Source organism: Urocitellus parryii, chromosome 10, assembly GCF_045843805.1.
Source record: "Urocitellus parryii isolate mUroPar1 chromosome 10, mUroPar1.hap1, whole genome shotgun sequence".
NCBI classification, from domain to species: Eukaryota; Metazoa; Chordata; class Mammalia; order Rodentia; family Sciuridae; genus Urocitellus; species Urocitellus parryii.
The window spans coordinates 36,264,422-36,270,421 of NC_135540.1; the positions used below are offsets into that span (position 1 = coordinate 36,264,422).

At 41.3% G+C, this 6,000-nt stretch overlaps 1 protein-coding gene across 1 annotated transcript in view; it reads right to left on the reverse strand.

Annotated features, from left to right (window-relative positions):
- The window catches only part of LOC113175387 (broad substrate specificity ATP-binding cassette transporter ABCG2-like), a 56,285-nt gene extending 51,470 nt beyond the window's left edge, over window positions 1-4,815 (reverse strand). The window contains exon 1 of the mRNA XM_077803322.1: window positions 4,610-4,815. The gene's annotated coding sequence lies outside the window, so the exon portion shown is untranslated. The remainder of the gene's footprint in view (window positions 1-4,609) is intronic.
- Between the last annotated feature and the right edge of the window lie 1,185 nt (window positions 4,816-6,000).

Consider the following 6,000-nt stretch of genomic DNA (forward strand, 5'->3'; position numbering starts at 1 on the left):
TTGCTAGCAAAAGGGAATTTTTTTTTTCCTTTTTCTCAAAACTTTTTCCATATTATTGGATCAGCATCAGGGACAAGGCCAGAGCTTTCGGTATCAAAGTGATTTGTTTTCCTATAAGTGCCCTCTCCCAGCACCCCTTCATTATTAAGATGATAAATAGGCCCCAAATTCTAAACAGTACTGTGGGACACCACCCAAAAATTATTTGAGCCAGGAAGATTTTGGTTTGGCATTGCAAACTATTTTGTGGCTCCTCCCACTCAATGAATTGTGCAAAAACATGTGACCTCTGTCTTTGCTTGGCTAGGGAGACTGGAAACTGGACAGCCCACCTCCTACCTCATTTGACAAAAGAACATTCCATGGAAAACCTTTGATGCTTCCCCGTAAATAAAGCAAACTCTTGCTCTCTCTTTCCAGTGGGGAAGCTTGATCCCTAAGATCAGAGAGCTGTCCTATCCCCATCTTCTAAAATTACTTCCTGTGTCCTGTGGTTTCTTTGCCCTTTTGTCTTTCTTAGCTTTATTTAGCAGCCAGCCCATTATGCAGCAGAGGAAACCCAAATTCCACCTCCTGCGCAGGACATGGGGGAGACACTACTTTGAGTCTCACTTTCTTTTTTAATCTATGGCTAAGTTTTCTTCCTAATCATATTAAAGTAGATAGTTGGGCAGACACGTGCACGGAGTTGGAGGAGCGAGAATAGAGCTCACTGCATCTTAAGTGACAGAACTTTACATTGGGTGACAGAGAACCCTATTCATAAACCATTTCCTTCACAGCCAGATGCCACCTCCTTAAAACTAAAAAGAACTGGATGGAAACATATTAAGGGACTTTCCAACTTGTGAGAATGTGCAGAACACTGAGGCTGTGTCCTTTGGATGTCCCTGATTCACTGTGATACTATGCATATTGTGATTTTGACCTCCCCATGGCTTTCCCTTAAGTACTAATAGGGAAAATTTCTGACATGGCAGAGTTGATGGAAGTCCACTGAATCAAGGCAGGAAATGACTGGAACCATCCCAAAGAAAAAATTCATGGGTTGGAGGATTCATGGGGGTGGCAGCCTATAAAAACCCACAGTGCAAAAGAAACAAGGCCAAACCCCCTTCTCCTGGCACGGCCCACTCTACATTCTCTGAAGTATACTTTCATTTCATTAAATAAGCCCTTTGTACTTGCTTATTCTTGCTGTATATCCTGACTGGAATCTTTCTTTCAGGAAGACAAGAATTGAGGAATCCACAACATAGAACCAAACTGGGTTTTGTCAGTTAAATTCACGTGCCTATAGACACTCAAGAGGGGAAAGCAAATGTTCTTCCTGCACTACAGACAAAGAAGGTCAAGGACTGAGTCTGTGAGCTAAGTCTGAAACTGTAGAGATTAGGCAGCACCAGATAGAGGCACGGAACTTGCAAAGTTAAAAATTATCAATTTCCTTTTATCCACAAAGTACACAACAAATTACTTATAATAATATTATTCTACATTTATAAAAAGAAGTCTACAAAAAAGACTGCCCAAAGCAGCTCAATATAATGTTTTGCATCTTTCTACTTTCATCAGTAACACACAGGGAAAGAAAATAAGGGAAAGTATATTCTGTTCACTATCTAGATACATTCAGTAGATACTTAGTACGTGAAATGGTAATGTGACAGAGAAATTAAATTTTTAACATTACTTGATTTCAATTCAACTTCCATGTATGTCTGGGGCTACCATATTGGTGATGCAGGTGATGATTTTAAATTGTATTTCTCATTATCAGTTTATTTATAAATAAAGCAATTTGTAAAGCATAAAAGATACATATATTTGGCATGTCTTATAACAAATTCTTTTCTAGGTTTCAAAAGAGTACAATGCTATGATAGTATAATCTTTCTTTCAAATATAAGAAAGTGCTAAAAAAAATAAATAAAACTAGGGAAGTGAGAAATTTCTGTTAGGTCAGTCCTCAAGAAAATGGGATCAAACCTATCATGATAGAAAAGATTAAGAAAAACAGACATTAAGTTAATTATCCATCAAACACAGGAAGACTTATGAAGAATTGCTTATCTTCCTCTAATGCAATGCTGGGGGCTGTATTGATTACAAGGGGGAAAGCATACACCAAGTACTCACTGTAATAACCTATGAGAACCTTTACTTAATTAGCAGAGTAAAAATCACATCCTGGTGTAGAAACCTAAGGTGATAATAATATAAGCCTCTCATGAAGACCCATGATGAAGGCGAGCTCAGGTGCAACTAAGACTCCACACCTACATGTAATGACACAAAGAAGACAAAGTCCCTGCCTGCCCTAGAGATGCTATAAAAGCTGTGCACTTCTCTTAGGGAATCTGCCTGGGAATTCTGTCCTCACCTGCTGCTTCCCTGGTTTCAGAGAATAAAAAATAAAACTCTATTGTTGCTGCAATATAGTGTTCCTGCTTGATTCTTATTCTGCAGGCTCAGTAACAAAAGTACCATATGCTTCAGTTTAGGAAAAATAAACTTATAAAAAATGGAAGTGTGGCAAAGTCTAAAAGAAAATGCTTCTATTTTTTTTAAAACTGTCCATTATTAGCTAAACTCAATCTTCTTCCTCAAGCAAAATAAATGAGGTAAATCCCCCCAAATTAAACAAGATCTATGAACAGAATTCATATAACTTACAAAAAAGAATTATCATTCATGAAGTTAGTTTCATACATTTGTGTTCAAAATCTCCAATAGCACTGGCAAGCCAATGAAAACAGGAACTACCTTTAAAATATTAACAAAATTTCTCCTCCACTTGGAGTAACAACTAAGCTTGGGAAGATTTTATCTATCCCATTTCCATTCTGCCTGCACACATTTGGAGACAGGCAAGGTTTTTACCTTCACTGAGCCACTCATAACACACTTTCAGAATGGTAATCAGTTGCACCTCCACATCATTTTCTGAAAAACAACTCTGAACTGTCAATTTGTATTTCATACTCACTTTCAAATGAAGATACCAGGTCTTCCAATGAACAAGGACTTAGACTCTTTTTTTCCACCTTTAAGTGTCCAATACGCAACTAAAAGCAGGGATAAAAATCTTAGCCTCTGTTCCTCCAGTTTGCATCTGTGCCCTTTTCTTTGGATCAGTGACCTTGAATTCTGGGAACAAGACATTTAACTAATAAATGTTTTGCAATGAGTAGAACCTATACTCCCCCAGCAGGCAATAGCAGCTTTCATACCTAAGACAAAGTAAGGATTGAACAACTGGACCAGTTCTGAGATAATGATCAACCAGACCACAGTGTGACCAAGATGACATGTCTATCTGGTCACCTTGTCTATATAATCTAGAAACTCATGTCAGTACCCAAGACAGGGCTGGAAACATTGGTCTTCTGTCTCTCCAGTATAGTTACACTAGTTAAACTTACTTTCCTGATTTTCACTGATAATCTTGCTATTTGTGCTATTTTCTAACAATATGTGCACACAATACCTCCCCACTTTTCCTGCCACACAAATTTCCTCACTCAGCCTAATCACACACAGTTTGAGCTCCAGTTTCAGGATGTGTGTGCTCAGAGGCAGAGCATTAACAGTCCTTGATATAAGCATTGAGAGGAATCTTGTGGACCTTCCAAACAGGCCCCAAGAAGGAGCCTCCTCTCAACAATGATGTCAGGCATCTGTGCTGTGCAATTCCTGAAGTGCTTTCCCCCAACACCCCTGCCTCCTTTCCAGGTTGCCTCCTTTATGAGTCTCCCTGAGACAATCAGCAATCCCCAGGAAAAACAGTGCACCTTAAGAGATAAAGGAGTGGAAACTCTGAGGGAGGAAATGAGACAGTCTCACAAACCCCACACACCACCACCACCACCAAAAAAAAAAAAAAAAAAAACTCTAGGACAATTAACTCATAGCCTGTTAGCCATTAAAAGCATGGTGTGTGTTTGTGTGTTCTCCCTAACTATTTCTTCAGTCTTATGGACCATAAAAGCTAGATCCACGGCTGGGGTGTAGCACTTGCTATATGCTGGAGTTCCATCCCCAGCATTGCAACAATTCCCAGATGCACTAAAACCAGTATGCCTTCACCAACATATCTCCAAGCATAAACAACACAAAAGAATGAAAACTTTGGCTGCTGTTGGTTCAAAATTGAAACCTTAAGCCACAAAAGGCTAAAGGCAAAGAAACTCTCAGGACCTTTAACTTGTTACTCAGCATAACTTGTGCTCTCTTCTACCTGATCTGCGTGTTCTCTTAACAGCTTCCAGGACTCACACATACCACAAGGTTTATACAGGCTGTGTTCCAGATTGGAGGAACATAAACGCCCCTGGGCTCCAAACCTCCAGGCCCCACTGTTTGCACAGGAAAGGAATACCCTTTGAAACTGTGCCCAAAACCAGTGAAAATTCCTAAATTCCACAAAGCCCATCCCTGCAAACCCCTACACATGATAAAAAACTGGCCCCTTTCCTTATTCCAAGAGCCAGCATAATAACTCTTAGAGCTGTCTTCTTTTTGGCGTAAGGAGAGGTCCCAATACAGGTCCCAATCAGCAATCGCTCGATTCACTTTCCATTCTACAAGTCACAAGCATCAAGCCTACCTCAGTGGTGGCGCGCGGGGCTGGTAGCGCGCGGGGCTCTCCTTTCCTCCAGGGCTCTGCAGACGCTGTGTGTGCGGACCCTGGACATGGCCCGCAGCCGTGGCAGAGCCCTTCCCAGGACCAGAAAGAGCTCACCGCGCCCGCTACCCTAGAAGGGGGCACTCACTGCGAGACTGAGGTTGAGGGAACCAGAGTGCCTGGCGGCCTTTCCCTGGCTGGGACACAATCACCACCACCCCAGCAAGGCCAGCCCTGCCCTGCGGAGAGCAAAGCGGAAGGAAGGAGGAGGGGGGAAAACTTAAATGCCAAAATAAACACCAGGACTTGAGAACCCGGGTCACTGAGTGCACAGGCACAATCAAAAACTCCCGGTTTTTTACAGACAGAAAAAGTGAACAGAAGGTGCATGGATGGTTAACAAAGAGAGAAGCAGCATTAAGAGGGAGAAAAGGGGAGGGAGAGGGACAGACACAGGACATGCGCGCAAACCGCGCAGGTCCACTAAAAATTGATGTAGCGGTAACGTTTCCAGGCATTTTACAGTGTGCACTGTCTTCCCAGACATTTGTTTAATTCGGCTTCATACAAGCCTTAGATATGCTCATTTCCTAGATAAAAAAAAAAAATAAAAAAGAATTTAAACTCCGGAGAGTCAGTAGCTATCCAAGATCTCAAGGCACCAATACTTATGCTCACGTACACCTTAGGCAGATTTTTATTTTGGAGCAAACCTGAAACTGACACAAATCACCTAACTCCAAAATTAGAGATCGTTGTGTTAGAAATAACGAAGAACCACAGAAAAAAAAAGAAAAAGAAAAAGAAAAAAAATCAAACACATGCTTAGAAGAGAGTGGCAAGGCAAAAGTTTTTATTTGTGCCAGAAGGGAAAACAACAGAACCTGGGTAGCCAGTGTGTCTGCTTATATCCCAAGGCAGTACTGCCCTTTACCCTGATTGGAGGAGCTTGGGGTTGGTTGCAATCTATGTGATTGGCTAATTCGGCAAAGGGTTGGGTTATAATTAAAATTGCTATAATTGGATCCAATTAAGGCTGAACACTATATTCTGAAAAAGGGCCACCAGACTTTCTATGGAAACTCAAGGTGCGATGAGTCCTGGAGTATGTACAACTGTCAATCAGAGACAGCTGAGACAACCCAGGTCCTATCAAAGGACAGAAAGACAGTTCACGTTTGCCAGTTAAAGGGCTATTAGAATAAATATGGTTCCCAGCTGGAAGGCATTGCTTCCAGTAGGTGGTGCTGCCCCCAAGGGAATCTGTTGCTTCCCTTTTTCAGAAAGTGATGACAGACAGATCCTGAAAATTTCAAAACACAAAGTCAATACATGGGTTCTTACGCACAACAGGAAAAACAAAAACACAAGGT